General features: G+C 34.5%; 1 protein-coding gene across 7 annotated transcripts in view; it reads left to right on the forward strand.

The window, feature by feature from the left end:
• The first annotated feature begins 16,164 nt into the window (after nt 1-16,164).
• LOC134261475 (unconventional myosin-VI-like) overlaps nt 16,165-17,109 on the forward strand; it is a 36,871-nt gene continuing 35,926 nt past the window's right edge. For 6 of the 7 annotated variants that reach the window (XM_062743908.1, XM_062743911.1, XM_062743909.1 and 3 more), the window contains exon 1: nt 16,165-16,236. The gene's annotated coding sequence lies outside the window, so the exon portion shown is untranslated. The remainder of the gene's footprint in view (nt 16,237-17,109) is intronic. The other variant, XM_062743915.1, reaches the window with a different exon arrangement.

The following is a 17,109-nucleotide window of genomic DNA, read 5'->3' on the forward strand; positions in this document are numbered from 1 at the left end:
AGTTTGGTCGCGAGAATGTGTTTGAAATCCACACATGTTGCAGAACATTTTATTTACAGGTATAAGGGAAAAAAACAAATATTTAATGACAATTAGGAAAAAAGATTATGAATATATATTTCAATTATAAAATGACTGCACTTCTAGTGTGAGAGCCACGACGATCTCCGGGAATGGGTATCAGCCGTCAGAAGACTTCTACCTCATCCTGTAAGTAAATGTTACATGTAATGTTAAATTGTGGCAACAATACCATTGCTCGTTGGTTAGAAGATACAGTCCCTGAAACGTTCTACTTTCCCATTTTTCCGTTCGCTCACCGTTCGTTCACCGTTCGTTCAGCGTGCGTTCACCGTTCGCTCTTCGTTCACAGTATTGCGTTCACCGTTCACCGTGCGCTCGCGTTCACCGTTCAATAAACGTTCACCGTTCGCTCTTCGTTCCGTTTACTTTGCGTTCACCTTGCGTTCACTGTTCACTTATCGTTCAGTCTTCATGTCATTCGGAACTCCGAAGTGAAAGGACTTATCTTTTTGATGGTAAGGATTTACATGTTTTTTAATTAAATAACTTAGATATCGTGTTTGAAGAATAATTATTTCATTGCAAAAATTATCTATGATATTTATATTTCTATTATTATAACTCAGCTGTTACGTATTTCATGAATTTTCCCTGGAAAATAATTAATACATTAAGTACCGACATGTATGTAGAACGATGCTAAAATATTAACTTCAAACAAGGGCAATGTACAAATGCTTCACGCAAGGCATCAATTTGATGTAATTTTAAAGAGGACAAATTATTAATGGATGTATTATAATTAATCCAAGTCTTTTACAGGACAAGAATACATAAAAAAATATTTCTACAGTAACACGTATTTAAACTACATGTAGGTTTGAGAATGATGAACAGTACTGCAAATATTCAGTATTAAATATCTTTAGAGCTAATTAAATTGATGGTTTTAAATTTTAGAAAAGACCAACTGTTTAAAATAGTCTATTATTAGAGAAGGAAAATGCCTTCCTTCACCGTACCTAAACATATGTTTAAAAATATGTTTTTTGCCATTCAGTATAATAAAGACCCCCCCCCCCCCCTCGGTGCCTTTTCTCCCGAAATAAAATTCTTATCGAGTTTTTTCAGTATATTTTAATTAATATTTAATTTTTATTGTAACACAAGAAAATCAGTCTTAAAACCAACATCAAACTGTCATTAAATTATAGTAATTTAGTATAAACTTGTGCTGACAGTAGTATTTTAGATTGGCAGGGAATATGTTTCACATTCAATTTAAAACTTAATCCTTCCAAATATATATTCTTCTTATTTTTTTTCTGCAGGAATGCAAAAATCAGATCTAGATATGATAGGGAAAAATATTAGAATTTATTGGAATACTAAGTGACACTTTGCCTTCGGTATGTTCGTTGAAACGCGATTTCCACACCTCCACTGTGTCGAATTATTTTGATTGACAGCACAACACGGTCTTCCTGTGAACTGTGTGAACTTGATGATGGAAAATAAAAGCCAACGATTACTGTCAATTGGATTTGTTAATCTAAAAAAAAGATTACCTTTATTGCTTGGAATATTTAGGAAAAATAAAAAGAATTTTTATTTGATACAACATATATCTGAGAATCCAGGGGGTTATCTCTCTCTCTCTCTCTCTCTCTCTCTCTCTCTCTCTCTCTCTCTCTCTCTCTCTCTCTCTCTCGTACATTTCTCTGTTCAATAAAAACTATGACAACACATTACTTATTTAGTTTTGACAATTTAATCTACACATGTATTACAAATAATTTGAATGCCTCTTTCTAACATCTTGACCGAGTATAATCTCGGCCGGGAAATGTCTACAGATATATGAAGAAGTTAGCTAAAATATAATCGTCATAAAAGAATAAAAAGGCACATAAATATAGAATATTTTGCGGTAGAATTTAAATAAAACGAGAATTTTTATGCAGTACGATATCAGTCAATTTCAACAGATAATTGTGATTTTTAAAAAAAAATCCGTTATTTTACTCAGAATCCCTTTGGCACGGAAATACATGTACGGTTGTTTCAACCCTGTACAATGTAATTAATTCCTTCTATAAGTAGTAGTTTATCTTCAGAAGTCCACATTAGTTTATTAGTGAAAAGAATAAGCATAATTATTTACTATATAAGTAGATTAATTTATTTTTTAACTACACGCGGTAACAAATACACGTTTGACGGCGATTAAAATCTTGTTATTAAAATATCGATTTAAACATAGGTATGTGCAGAAAAAAAATGTTTTCATTTATTTATTTATAAATTACTCAATTAATTAATTTACTTATCTATTTATTGATTTATTTATTTATCTATTATTTATCTCAGTAGTAGAATTATCTTCCAAAGTCCACATGATTTTATTAGTTAAAAGAATAAGCATAATTATTTACTATATAAGATTAATTTATTTTTTAACTACACGCGGTAACAAATACACGTTTGACGGCGTTTAAAATCATGTTATTCAAATATCGATTTAAACATACGAATGTGCAGATTTTTTTTAATTATATATTTATTTATCTATTTATTTCTCTTTTGTTTATCTACTGTTTATTTATATTTATTTATGACATTTGAATTATAGAATAAAAGAATAATTTCAATTCAAGGAAAAGACCGAAGGCTTTCCGAATAAATCGTTCATCTTGCGTTCACCGTTCGTTCACCGTTCACTTTGCGCTCGCGTTCGCGCTCCGTTCGCGTTCTGCGTTCACACATCGTTCACCGTTTACACATCGTTCACCAAGTTGCGTTCACCGTTCGCACATCGTTCACTCACCGTTCGCTCTGCGTTCGTTCAGCGTTCGTTCACCGTTCGTTCAGCGTTCGTTCACCGTTCAGTTGGGAAAGTAGAACGTTTCAGGGACTGTAACACTGTTGACCTCGACAATTCTTAGTCGTATATTAAAGTACACATCGACTTTGTTAAATGTATCGACAATCCTAATTCACAATACACTGTAGCATAACAATAAAATGATTATCAACAGTGATCAATCTTAATTACATATACATGAAAAAGTGTCATGTTTCAATAATGAAGGCTGCATGTAGGTGTTACATGTATATATAATTACTGTTGATATTATAAGAAAACAACAATATATTATAAATTTAATGCCTTAAGAACACAACTATATAACCTGGTTCGACAATGTCACGTGCAAAAAACACAACAATATAATGTCACGTGTAAAGAACACAACACAATTCTTTATCGACAATGCTCGAACAAGACACTAATACATGTATCGATAATACAAAATCGCAAGAACAGAACAATATAACGAAAATCAACAATATCATGTTACAAGTACAAACAGTGATACATGTCCATGTATTGAAAATGCTAAGCAATAAGTAAATTACAATTTCAATGCATCGACAAAGCTAGGTCGTATCTACACAACAATTATGTTTTTCTCCAGTTTGCATTAATCAGTCGTAAATATATACACAACAATACTAAATTAAGTAAAACCAATGTAATGTCATCAGTACAGAACAATTTTACAAGTACTGACAAAGTCTTACAAAAAGGAAATTCGCGACAAACTCATTCAAGTGTGTATTGTGCAGAAACGTTTCCTGATTTGAAAGAGCACGTGCACACTGTCATCAACTTGAATCGTTATTTTTCTTTCACCATGCTTTGCATGCTTTGTTAAGGGTAACATTTTCTGTTGAAAAAAATATTTTGAAACTTTCGTTTAACAAAAACACATAGAGTGACTAATCCTCCATTAAGGGTTGTCGTAACTGTGACGTACCATTTCAGAAAATACAACTGAATGTGGGAGACCTTTGTACCTATGGAGTAGTGAGTTGGTGTAATATCGGCGATATCATCGGCAGGAAATCTCAGGCATGCCACGTTATCACCTCCGTGTTCGTGTTCCGCTCAGGCCTGGTTATTATCTGTAGAAAAAAGGTAAGGAACTGAATAGTAATGAAAGCTATAATATCATCTTAATATACTTTTTAAAAATCTTCTTGCAAAGAAAAACGAAATTTAAAAAAGTGATTAATTTGAAATTAATTGTAAAAAGAAAATCAATTTTTATTGGCCAATAAAAAGACAATTTACTAGCATGAAAACTTGATTTTTATTACGTAGCAAATGTCAAATGGTTTAATTTAAACAATGAAATGCTTTCTTTGTTTGTTATTACTGGAATTAACGGAAGCAGTTGTTGCTGAAAAAATACGCGGGTTATGTAAATTTTTTTCTGCAATAGCTGCGACCGTTAATTCCAGTAATAACAAACAAAGAAAGACATTTTATTGTTTATATTTATATCTGTTTGAATAATCATTTAAAGTAGGATTAAAAAGATGAATTATTGTATGAATGATGCGAACGTCTTTATACGTTTCTTTAATGGAACAGCCACTGATCAAGAAATTTGTACAGGCGACATGCCCTCTGTAGTTCATGCAGTGACTAACGCAATGGCTTTTCTTAAGAAATAAAGGGGAAAATATTCAGTGGATGTAAATATGAAATATATAGCGATAACAAACAGTATTTAAGCTCAAAAATCGGTAAAACTATACAAAATAAGAGCAGAGCAAACACGGGCCCCCATGCATCAGAGGTGGGATTAGGTTCCATGAAGGAGTGAGCATCTCCTGCCAACCGATCTTAACTTATGTCAAGTTCAGTATAAACTCATAACAACCATTATAAACAACTCATTAAATGATGATTGTAGAAAACCGAGGAGGAGAAGGCTAATTGTCCCTGCTCATCAGAAATATTCCGCACCGTCATACCCGTCCAGGACATGGTTCTAGATGTCGTCACAGGAAAATCCGGGGCTCTGTACCAATGGAACATTACACAGTCACCTATGGACAATCTGCCACATCGGACTTACAAATTTTGCAGCAGGTGTGCTTAACTTTATCCCATATAACAACATAGTTTTTTAATTGAAATTTTTATATATTGGAAAATATTTCTAATTATATTTTCTCTTTCTACAGTGTAATTAGACAAAATTCATTTCTTTTACACAGTTCAGCAGAGGAAAAGTCCAGATTTGTCACCGCCATTCGTGGGACTACACGACCTTCAGTAAAACACCCAAACATGCCTATCTCAGAAAATCAGCCCAAACACTTTCCACCAAAGCTGGAGTGTATAACACGGAAGCTGAGGACAATCCGGAATAAAAACCCACGAGGAGGTTCGGAAGTCCACTCGGACTGAAGATAATTTCCGAAGACTGTTGATGTGTTTAAAAATTATTTTCTCTGTGATTCAATACTTTGCAATACCTTTTGCTGATTTACCTTATTTTTTTAAAATTGTATTTGCAGAATTTACCAGAGTAGTTTGTTAAAAATTTTAAAACAATTTTTTTTTCTTTTTTGTAAACGAATTATTTGTCATAGTTAGGAAGCATAACTGTCATTATTTTTAATTTAAGATTTTATATAAATGTCTAATACTGGAATCAGTTTTTATTCACGTGCAAAAAATATTTCAACTTTTGTGATTTTTTTATTCTCAAGTACTTATCGCCTCAAACCAATTATTTAATTGATTTTTTATTTGTTTATCGCCAAAATATTTGCAAAATAGTGGCTTTATTTCAAATAAATAAGAAGTGAATAAAAATCGTCACAAATAATTGTTTGTACAGTGAAAGTAAGAGTCGCCATTAAGTCAATGAAATCATGATATTTTGAGGAATATTATTTTAATTAGAGAATGTTTTTAAAAGTTAATATAACAAATTTGTTTAATTATTCTTTTAAATACTCCAAAATAAATTGGTATGTGTTCACTACTGTATTTGTTTGCATACATTTATATAAAAATGGTTACCATTAGTTGTGCAAGGGTGTCCTCTACCCACCGGTATTCCGTTTTTGAAGAATCCTAATTCTCCCTTTACCACTTGCAAATTACAATAAATCTGATGGTTAACTTGTTTTCATAGCAATAAGACCAACTATATATCTCTTTTTTAGATTTTACTATGCATACAAATATACATTTTAAGACAGAAAATAAAAAGATGTGTGTAAAAATATAAATTTCATTTCAATATATGCATTTAGCATTAAAAATGATCCTTCCAAAAAAAAATTCCATTTCTTTGTTTTTGGAGCTTATAATGATGAGATTTATTAAAAAGGCAAAATTTAGAAAAAAGATAGCTTCACTGAAAAAAATTAAATGTCCTTAATAAATCAAGGCTTATGCAATGTGATATTAGAATAAATAATGTATATACTAATTAATTTATTTGTTTCAATTTCTTTGAAAAATTTGTACAAGTCTAATCTTTCTTTCGAATATTAGAAAAAAGTCAGATGTATTATTTAAAAGAGCCAATCTACATGTACCAGTCCCCTATTCTGCCTGGTTTAATTAATAATCTATTTATACAGAAATAATATGTGTTTACAGTTAATAATTTGTTTTCCATCTATTCCCATGTCAATTTACCTGTCCCTACCCGATCATTAAAAAGTGGGAATGGGTTGAATAGACCAGACTGAGTACAAATACTGTAGATCACTTAAGTTTTGCGACACCTTATTTTCGCGAGATAGTCATTGACTCTAGTTTGGCAGGACAAAATTTTCACGAATTGTGGTTATTGCTCTATATAATCTTAAGGAATACTATTATACGCGAGAAATAAATTTTCGCGAGCTTACTGCCTCGCGTAATTGCGCGAAAATAAAGTTCTCGCGAATAAAAAGTGATTTATAGTATATTGAATAGAATACGACAGACATATTGGAATACGAACACATGTAGCTCATAGCCAAAAAGTTGTAATTGTGAAATGATGAGAAGTTATTGTTTACTTCTAAAACTATTACATGAAGCACTTTTTACATTCTTTGTCTTTAAACATAGACTTTAAGACTATGTATACATGTACTCCATATGTTTGTATCTTATTGATACATATTGCAACCATGCAGGGGACGCTTATTTCCCCTAGGCCCCTGATCCCACCAATGATTTTTTAAGGATCCATACTGTTTGCCCTGTCCACAATTTTTTATTAATTTAAACATTTCAGAACTACAGCAATAGACACAAAATGCTGAAAATGCCCTGAGATTTCTTTACTTGAAAAGTGACTAGTACTTGCACGTACCTCTTTTTTCTCTCTTTTCTTACTATTCTTTAATATTTAAATGGTCTATGCAAACAATTTCCTTCCTACGCCTGTTGTGTAGTGTATAACTTTAATAAATGCTTTTCTGAAAATGCCAATTACAAAGACACACAAAAATGGTAGATATTTGGAGACCATGTTTTCCGTATGTTGCAATTGCCAAACGTGGTAATTTTGTCTCTTAAGAAGACCTGATTTATATATATTCTTAAGATTCAGAACCAAAGAGGTCTCTTGCTATGACCTTCAAATCGATATAGAGAAATCGATCGATCTGACACGTTTTAGCACTTAACGATATTCAGTTGAAATGATATATTGTATACGTATCAAAGAGTTATAAATGATATTTTACTCCTGTTTTTCTTAGAAAAAGTTACTGATGGCAAATCTACAACTTGTTTGAGATGGGATTTTGTTTTCAGTTTTTAAAAAGTGTTTTGAGCATGTCTGTCCTTAAGGCTAAAAGAATTCAAACACTTCGAGAAATTCATAATTTAACTATATATGGTACAGTGCACATGTATACTTTAATGTAAATTACAAACCTATTGGTTTATGTTTATTCCCGTCATTTTAAAGAATAACCCCCACCCCCGGCTGTAAAAAAGCACACACTTTCTCATCATCGACTTTTAATAAATCGATTTCCAAGCTACACTGTACTTACTTACTTACTTAAATGCCTGCCACCCATTTTGGGGATAGGCCGCTAACAAGATTCCTACAGGTCCCTCTATCCTGAGCAATATTTTTTACTTCTCATTCTCTTGACGTCTGCCTCCAAGTCTCTCCGCCATGTGTTCTTTGGCCTTCCTCGCTTACGTTTTCCTTGAGGGTTTCAGGATAGGGTTTGCTTTGTGATGTTCTTATGTGGCTTGCGTAGAGTATGCCCTATCCACCTCCATCTTTTTTGTATTATTTCAGTTTCTATTGGGGCTTGGTTGGTTCTTTGCCACAGATTGATGTTACTTATTTTGACGGGCCATATAATCTGGAGGATGCGTTTTAGACAAGAGTTGACAAATATCTGGATCCTGTTTATTGTGGCAACAGTCATTCTACATGTCTCGGAACAATATAGAAGCACGTCCTTGACATTGGTGTTAAAAATCCTAACTTTGGTGCACGTTGTTATTCCCTTGGACTTCCAGATATTTCCAAGTTGCAGGAATGCTACTCTTGCCTTTCCTTCTCTTGCCTTTATATCAGCTTCTGTTCCTCCTTGTTGGTCCACTATACTGCAAAGGTACTACGTGAAATGTTCAACTTCCTCTATGTCCTGACCTTCTATATTTAATGGAGCATGTGATGATGTCTGTTTTTGTGATGTTGATGGTGAGTCCTATCTGTGCTGATGTTTCTGCCACTGTTGTAATTTTCTCCTGCATTTGTGCCTGAGTATGTGATAGGAGTGCCAGGTCATCCACAATGTCGAGGTCACCTAGCTGTGACCATGGTGTGCACTGTAATCCATTTCTTCTATTGTCTGTAGATGATTTCATTATCCAATCTATTGCAAGAAGAAACAGAAAGGGTGACAAAAGGCATCCCTGACGAACTCCTGTTTTTACTTCAAATGGTTCTGTCATTTGTCCTTCATGTATGACTCTGCATATCAGGTGTTCATATGAGTTGCGAATGATATTCACCAGTTTACAAGAAACTCCATAATGTCTCAGAAGTTTCCATATTGTCTCCCTGTCAACACTGTCAAAGGCTTTCTCGTAATCTATGAAGCCTATATAGAGTGAGGAGTTCCATTCTGCACATTGCTCGATGATTATACGCAACATTGCTACCTGGTCCGTACAAGATCTATTTTTACGAAAGCCAGCTTGTTGGTCGCATAACTTATCATCCGCTTCTTCTTTCATCATGTTTAGTATGATCCTGTTGAATACCTTCCAAGGAACATCAAACAGTGTTATTCCTCTATAGTTGGCACAGTTGCTGAGGTCTCCTTTTTGGCAGCTTGATTAAGTATCCTCTTTCCATTCTTCTGGGATTGTTTCTGTCTCCCATATTTTCAGAAAAAGTGGATGGATTATGTTGGCTGTGTTGTCAAAATCAGCTTTAAGTGCCTCTGCAGGGTTGTTATCAGGTCCTGCTGACTTGCCATTCCTCTGATGTTTTAGGGCTACTGGTATTTTGATTTCCTCCTTAGTAGGATGTCTAGGTCTTCATCTGCTGGTGTAATGTTAGGAGTGTTGGGTCGGACTTGCCTATTCAACAGTTCTTCAAAATGTTCTTTCCATCTCCTTCTTTGTTCTTCATCCCCTTCTAATTGTTTCCCTGCTTTGTCTTTCACTGGCCTTTCTTGTTTACTTTGCTTCCCAGCTAGCTTCTTTGTTATGCCATACAGATCTTTCATATTTCCTGCTTTTGCAGTTTGCTCTGCTTCTGTTGCCAGTTCCTCGATGTACCTTCTTTTGTCAGCTTTAATACTTTGTTTTGTTGTCTTGTTGGTCTCTGCATACTCTTCTTGTGCTTTTGTTTTTTTCAGCTCTTGTTTTGCTTGAATTGACCACATCCTTGTTATCTTTCCTCTCCTGTACTTTTTTTAACCGTGTCATTTGTAATCCAGTCTTTATGATGGTACCTTTTCACTCCAAGTATTTCATGGCAGCTTGTTTTGATGGTTTCTTTTATCCCTTTCCAATGCTCTTCAACTGTTGTTAGTTCACCAATTTCTTGTAGGGCTTGGTATTTGTTTTTCACAGCAATCTTCTATTCCTGTAAGATTTGAGTATCTTGGAGAAACCTGGTGTTATATCTGATTCTCTGAGAGTTTCCTTCTGTTTTCATTTTCTTGAGCTTCAGTTTGATACTGCCTGTGAAGATGGTGATCTGAGGCTATGTCTGCTGCTCGTTTGACTCTGCTATCCTGCAAAGATTTTCTGAACTTCTTATTGATGCATATATGGTATATCTGATTTTCCGTTATCTGGTCTGGTGATACCCAGGTGGCTTTGTGGACTCTTTTGTGTTGGAATAAGGTGCCACCAATAACTAGCTTGTTAAATGCACATAAGTTTGCCAATCTTTCACTATTTTCATTCATTTGGCCCAGTCCATTTTGTCCCATTATCTCACTGTATCCGGTGTTATCATTTCCAATTTTGGCATTAAGGTCTCCCATATTGATGGTAACATCACTTTCTCTGCAAGGCAAGTGTCCATAACGCTTTGTAGTCTGTTGTAGAACTTCCTCTGCATCGTTTTTTGGAGTAAAGCATTGTAATACATTTGTGTTAATCCGTTTATGTTTTGTTTTAAATGATGTCTTTATGACCCTTGGGCCATGTGCTTCCCAACCTATTAATGCTTCCCTTGCTGTGTTGGCTAGCATGATTGCCACTCCTTGAGAATGCGGTGAATTGTCTTCTTCATGTCCAGAATAGAGGAGTAATTCATCTGTAGTAAGTCTGCACTGTCCTGATTGAATCCATCTTGACTCACTTATGCAAACACATTATGATTGTAGTTTCTCATCTCTGCTGCAATTTGCGCTGTGTTGCCTGCTTCGTACATGGTTCTTACATTTCAAGTTTCTACATTGATAATTCTGGGTCTGAGAAGGGTTTTCGGCCTTGTAGTTTCCTTCTGTCTCTGGCTTTCACCACATGGCATTCTTCGTCTTCCTTTTGGAGAACCTTCTCTTCCAGAATTTGAGAAGTCTTGATAAAATCTTGCTTGCGTTTCTGTAGCGTTGTTTATTTTGCATGGTAGGGTTGTTAACCTTGCGCACAACCCCCTGGACCCGGAGAACCGGTGGTTTTCTGTTGGGGTTTTCCATCCCCTAGTCAAAGGTTCCAGTTATTTAAAGGTGCTGGAGACTCGCCTTTTGCCACTGTCATTCAGCTACTGAAAGCATTTCCAGGGCCAGCACGGGGAGGTGTGACATGTGACTAGCTGGCAGAACATATTTGAGACGGTAGGCTACCCTGTACGACCACGATTAATTGTTTTAGTGTAACATAATATATTTAGAAATGTTTACAGAAAGGTATGACACGTATACAATATTTTTAAAAACCTGTCATTTAAAAGGTATTGTTGAAGGTATTTTGAGTATTATGACTTACAATAAAATAACGCAAAATTACAATCAACAGAGGATATCAAGTACTTAGTACAGCGGTTTATCAGTTGGTTATATATGTTATGTGACAAGCAAATTAAATTGAATTCACTTTTGGTAACAAAGCCTCGCATGCTATCGCCGATTTGGACGTCGATTACCACAATTGAAATAAAAGGATGGAAGTTTTTTCTTATTGGAAATCGATTTGTTAAAAAGTCGGTAATGAGAAAGTGATTTTTACAGCCGGGGGGGGGGGGGGGGTATTCTCTCAAATAACGGGTATAAAGATAAACCCATAGGTTTGTAATTTACATTAAAGTATACATGTACCATAGTTTTATGAATTTCTCGAACTGTTACTAGTATTTTTTTTAGATTGTGATGCATTTTGAGAAGAGTGTGACTCGGATGTTCAGGAACTAAATTGTTTTGAATTATCAATACATTGCATATGTTGTACATGCATTGTCGTTTGTAAATATACTAGTAGTTTTTATTTTGGAAATCGTGTTCGATCTGTTTTCCATATCCAGTTTCCCTTATCCCAGGTTTTCCCACTTTGTTATTTTTCAAGCGGCATCAGCAAGAATTTTTTTTGATTTGTCTCTGGTAAAAAAAAAAACGAATAATTTGCCTAGCAAATAGAATGTCAGCATCGTTTTCCCTCACAACCTAAACAAATGAAGCATATTGAGATAACAAACAGTATATTCAAGCTCAAACTCCATTTCAACAGTACTTATCCTGAGCAAAGCAAACACAGACCTTTTAACATCAAAGATGGATCTGGTGTCATTGAGGAGTGAGCATCACCTGTCTACCAGGTAGTGAGCTTAAAAAAACTAAAAATGTACATATTGTATATTCCCTTCGTACGAAAGCCTATTAGGACCAATCTAGAGAAAAAAATTAAAAAGGCGTTATAACGCCTTTCAAAAAGGCGTAATAACGCAAAAAAAGGCGTTATAACGCCTTTTAAAAAGGCGTTATTACGCCTTTCCATTCCAAAAGGCGTTATTACGCCTTTTTAAAAGGTGTTATAACGTCTTTCTAAAAGGCGTTATTACGCCTTTCCATTCTAAAAGGCGTTATTACGCCTTTCCATTCTAAAAGTCGTTATTAGTTGAAAAGGCGTTATTACGCCTTTCTAAAAGACGTTATTACGCCTTTCCAAAAGGCGTTATTACGCCTTTATTTTGAATACATGATTTAACATATTTAGCCCAACCGAGGGGTGGGGGTGCAGAAATCTTACCTTTCGGACATTCATTTTACAATTTGATATAGGACTAATTTCTCAAAAAATAATTTTAACAGATAACAATTAGATTTCCAGAAAAAAAGATATTTATTAATGCGTCATATATTTTCATTGTTGAACCAACTAAGTCCTTCTTTAATACCAGACACACTTCTACCAAGGATCATTGATTTCAATAGCTCTTTATACTTATGCAAATAGTTTGCCTACTTTTTTCCAAGAAAAGGGAAAAATATCTTCAAATGACATGAATTTTAACCCAGGGCAAGCAAAGCTCCAAGATACATCTGTCTATATCGTATCTTAACAAGTAGAGTACGTGTTGCCTTCTCTTAATATGCATGCAAACAGTTGTCAGTGTGATGTGCAGGGATATAGAGAATTGCATAAATAAAGATGGTTTTAATTAAATCTTTCATTTATTTATTAACATAAAATAACGCCTTTCCATAAATGCAAAATAATTATTCAAAAAGAGTTAAAACCCTTTTGGAAAGGCGTAATAACGCCTTTTGGAAAGGCGTTATAACGCCTTTTGGAAAGGCGTAATAACGCCTTTTAGAAAGGCGTAATAACGCCTTTTGGAAAGGCATTACAGTGCAGGGAACTAATTTTGTTACCTAAACCAGCATCAGGAACAGCATAAGTAGGATCAGGATAGAACTAGCATCAGCATCAGCATTTAAAAAAACAGCATTACTTGGATCAGCATCAGCAAGCAAAGGATAGAACTAGCATTGACCAAAGTGAAAACAGATAAAGGAAAGTCATTTAATACAAATTACAAATAAAAATTACCCCAAAAATTATTTTTAATGGTTTAAAATAGCGATGCTGTTTTTGAATTATCCACTTCCGGCAGGATAATCCTACTTCCCGTAGCATTACTACCATTGACCTAGTTTCAAACCAGCATCAGGATAAGGATCAAACCAGGATCAGGATAAGGATAACTAGCATCAAAATCAGCAAGCAAAGGAAGCATCAAAATCAGCAAGCATAGGAAGCACCAAAATCAGCATTGATGCTGTAACAAAATTATTTCCCTGCACTGTATAACGCCTTTTGGAAAGGCGTAATAACGCCTTTTGGAAAGGCGTTATAACGCCTTTTAGAAAGGTGTAATAACGCCTTTTGGAAAGGCGTTATAACGCCTTTTAGAAAGGCGTAATAACGCCTTTTAGAATGGAAAGGCGTAATAACGCCTTTTAGAAAGGCGTTATGACGCCTTTTTAAAAGGCGTAATAACGCCTTTTGGAATGGAAAGGCGTAATAACGCCTTTTCAAAAGGCGTTATAATGCCTTTTTTCGCGTTATTACGCCTTTTCAAAAGGCGTTATAACGCCTTTTAATTTTTTTTGTCTATATTGGTCCTAATAGGCTTTCGTACCTTCGCAATCACAAATTCAAGGAAACAAAATTCTAATTGTAACTGAACAAAAAGTCTGTGCAATGAATGAAAAGAGGTTTCCGGTTTACTAAAAAAAAAAATAATGATAATAAATTGAGATATTTTTTTAGAAACAAATTCCAAGTTTTCCCACTTTGTTATATTTTAAGGGACCATCAACAATCATTTTATGATTTTTTTTAAAAAAACAAAAATGTTTTTGGTTAAAAAAATGAATAATTAATTTGCTTAGGAAAGAAAATGCTAGCACCGTTTCCCCTGAGAACCGCATCTGATCGTCTTCTCCCTTAATTTTTGATGCTAAAATGACTTATGCGACTTGTCATCCACTGTAATTGTATACTAAGATTATATAGGCTGCAAAGCAAAACAGGTAGGGGTTATGTTGACGAATATTAATAGAATCATAATTATAGGTGAACTTTGGGGAAAATTATAGCTCTGCATTACACAGCTTTGTGAAAGAGGTGACAAAATGATTTATTTGACAGTTGACGAAGAGGAAGGTTTTTTTTTTTTAATTTACAGTCAGAACTTAATAAAAAAAAATACTGGAAGTAAACTAGTTCTGAAAACTAGAGGATAACTGGTACATATAATAATTTAATACATGACTACATAATACATTTTATAATGAGAAAGCTATTACGTACATGTTTTTGTACAAAAAAAATTGAGCTGAGGAAAAAAATGTCATGAATCTGGGATACCAGTGCATGTAAAGGCTCAGTTTAATTAAAGAAAAATCATAATCCATGATCATTTATTTTGTCTATTTCCTTCATTTTACATTGTTATCATTTGTATTCTTTTATTTATTTATTTTTTCATTTTTATTTTTAAATAATCGTAATATGTCCTTTTTTTTAAGTAACCGGTACCATACCAGACATTAATATTGTTTTAGAACTGAATTAAGATGGCAGCACAATGGAAAAAAAAATGATGGAAAAGACTTTGAAAAGCAAAAATTCTATTTCGTGCTGGAAGGGGGGGGGGGGCGAGTATCCGTATATGGGTATATATAAAACCTTCTTTTATAACTAAATTTTATAAAATGTATTTACAAGTTAGTCTTTTAAATCTTACGAATCAGTACGAATGTACAATAAAAAAAATAATAATCCATACATTCAAAATCTTCAAAAAAGTCGATTAAAGAATTTAAGGAGATAATTTTTTTTAAAATAATAATTGATTAAGTCAGGGGCGTAGCAACAGGGGGGGGGGCACTTTTTTTTACCAACCTTACTTATACTATAGGAAATGTTTATTGAAAGCCTGTTTGCCCCCCCCCCCCCAACTTTTAGTGATGCACCGAAAATGTAGTATTAGAATAATTGGTAGTGAGAGTAGTAGACACTGAGAAAAAGTCTACTTACCCCCACCCCCACCACCCACCCCCCTCCCCCCTACCCCGAAATAGGATTTTCGACTTTTGGCAATTTTTTTTTTTTTTTTTTTTTTTTTTTTTTTTTGGTTTCTTGTTTGGCTCCGCCCCGGCCCCCCCCCTTTTTTTTTTGCCCCCCCCCCCCCCCCCCCCCCCCCCCCCCCCCCCCCCCCCCACTTTCAAAAACGATGTTACGCGCCTGTAAGTTCATAAACTTTATTATAATACACATTGGAAGAGTTAAGATACATATCACGGATCCAGGAACTTTTCTTGGGGGTCAACCCAGAATTTTCTTCACATGGAAAAGAATAATAAATTCGTTCCCCAAATTAATTTGAAACCCTCTTTCAAGGAGGGGACCGCTTTTTCATGACGACTAGAGATGTAAATTCTAGGGGGTGTAGGTGGACCCCGACCCCCTCTAGATCCGCGCTTCACAGTGTTAATTTGATGCCAGGTATTCAAAGATACCTATCAGTCCTATGTGGGAGCTTGGCAAGAACAAACATTCTGAATATATGTAAAATAAATAAATAAATAAATATGATATCACTAGAAATAAGTTTAACACTAAAAATTAGACCTAATGTATTTTGTAAAAAAAAAAATATAGAGAACTCATTGCAATATTAACTGTTATATGATATTCATCTCAATGATAAATGCTATTCATCTCAATCATAAGTATTTCCCCGTAATTTCCGTTTATTAGCTTTACCCATACCTGTTCAAGTCATTCGGTGCGCAACTGACTACGCAGGTCTATTTATAGAATGTCAATTCACCGGTACCTGTAACCGGAAGTCACACCTGAGGTTGGCTTAGACCTTTGAGACGACGAAATACCGTCCCTCAGGACAGGTGAGTGATTGTTTTTATGTATTGTCAGGTAGTTTTCCAAAGTAAGTCAGTTTCTTTTCAGGAATTACTCGCAGTCTCTCCGTTTGAGCGGGAACTCTGTTTTCCCATCAGACCTTGTTGATTTTTCGTTGAAGTGCATAACTGGATCCACCTATTTTTTGAAACTTTTTTTTTCTTCAGTCGCGATAAGCGGTTATACCCGCAGGGTATATGATTTGACATGTAATGATTGCAGATTAAATCATTTTATTGTGTTTTAAATGTTACGTAACAGGGGCTGGGATTTGATAATATGGACATTCCAATCCGTTGTTTCATGTTTGATAGTTGGGGCGGATCACCGTCCTTCGTATCTTATCTGGAAACTTTCAATCTTCAGGGTTAATGAGGGAGAAAATTTGCTGCCAGGTAATCTAATGTGCAGGCTGGCATGCAATGGGCTAATCGACAGCTAGTGCCGTCAAATACACATTAACATGATTAAAAAATTAAATAAACTGAAGAAGTTGACCAGTCAGTCCAGTGCATAAATAACATTGTCAATATGTTGGTTATACACTTGTTTATAATTTCACGTTTTATAAAAGATCTGAATAAATCATGGATTAATTAATTGCATTGATGTTTGAAGAAGTATACAACTATACATGCATGTAAAAATTCTGTATTCTTCATGTATGGTATAATGATAAATATTAATTATGTTTGTCAAATTTCTGTCATGACTGGTATAGATCAGAGAAAAAAATTAAAGGGAATGAAAATTGTCATGCACCAGCCCCCCCCCCCCCCCTATAAAAGGGGGGGGGGAAGCTTCATCTTTCCAAAATTATGATAAATGTCATGATTGTATTTTATTATACAAGAACTAAA

This window comes from Saccostrea cucullata, unplaced genomic scaffold (genome assembly GCF_032062105.1).
Source record: "Saccostrea cucullata isolate Sc308-1 unplaced genomic scaffold, CSIRO_AGI_Scuc_v1 ctg2616, whole genome shotgun sequence".
In the NCBI taxonomy this organism is placed as follows: domain Eukaryota; kingdom Metazoa; phylum Mollusca; class Bivalvia; order Ostreida; family Ostreidae; genus Saccostrea; species Saccostrea cuccullata.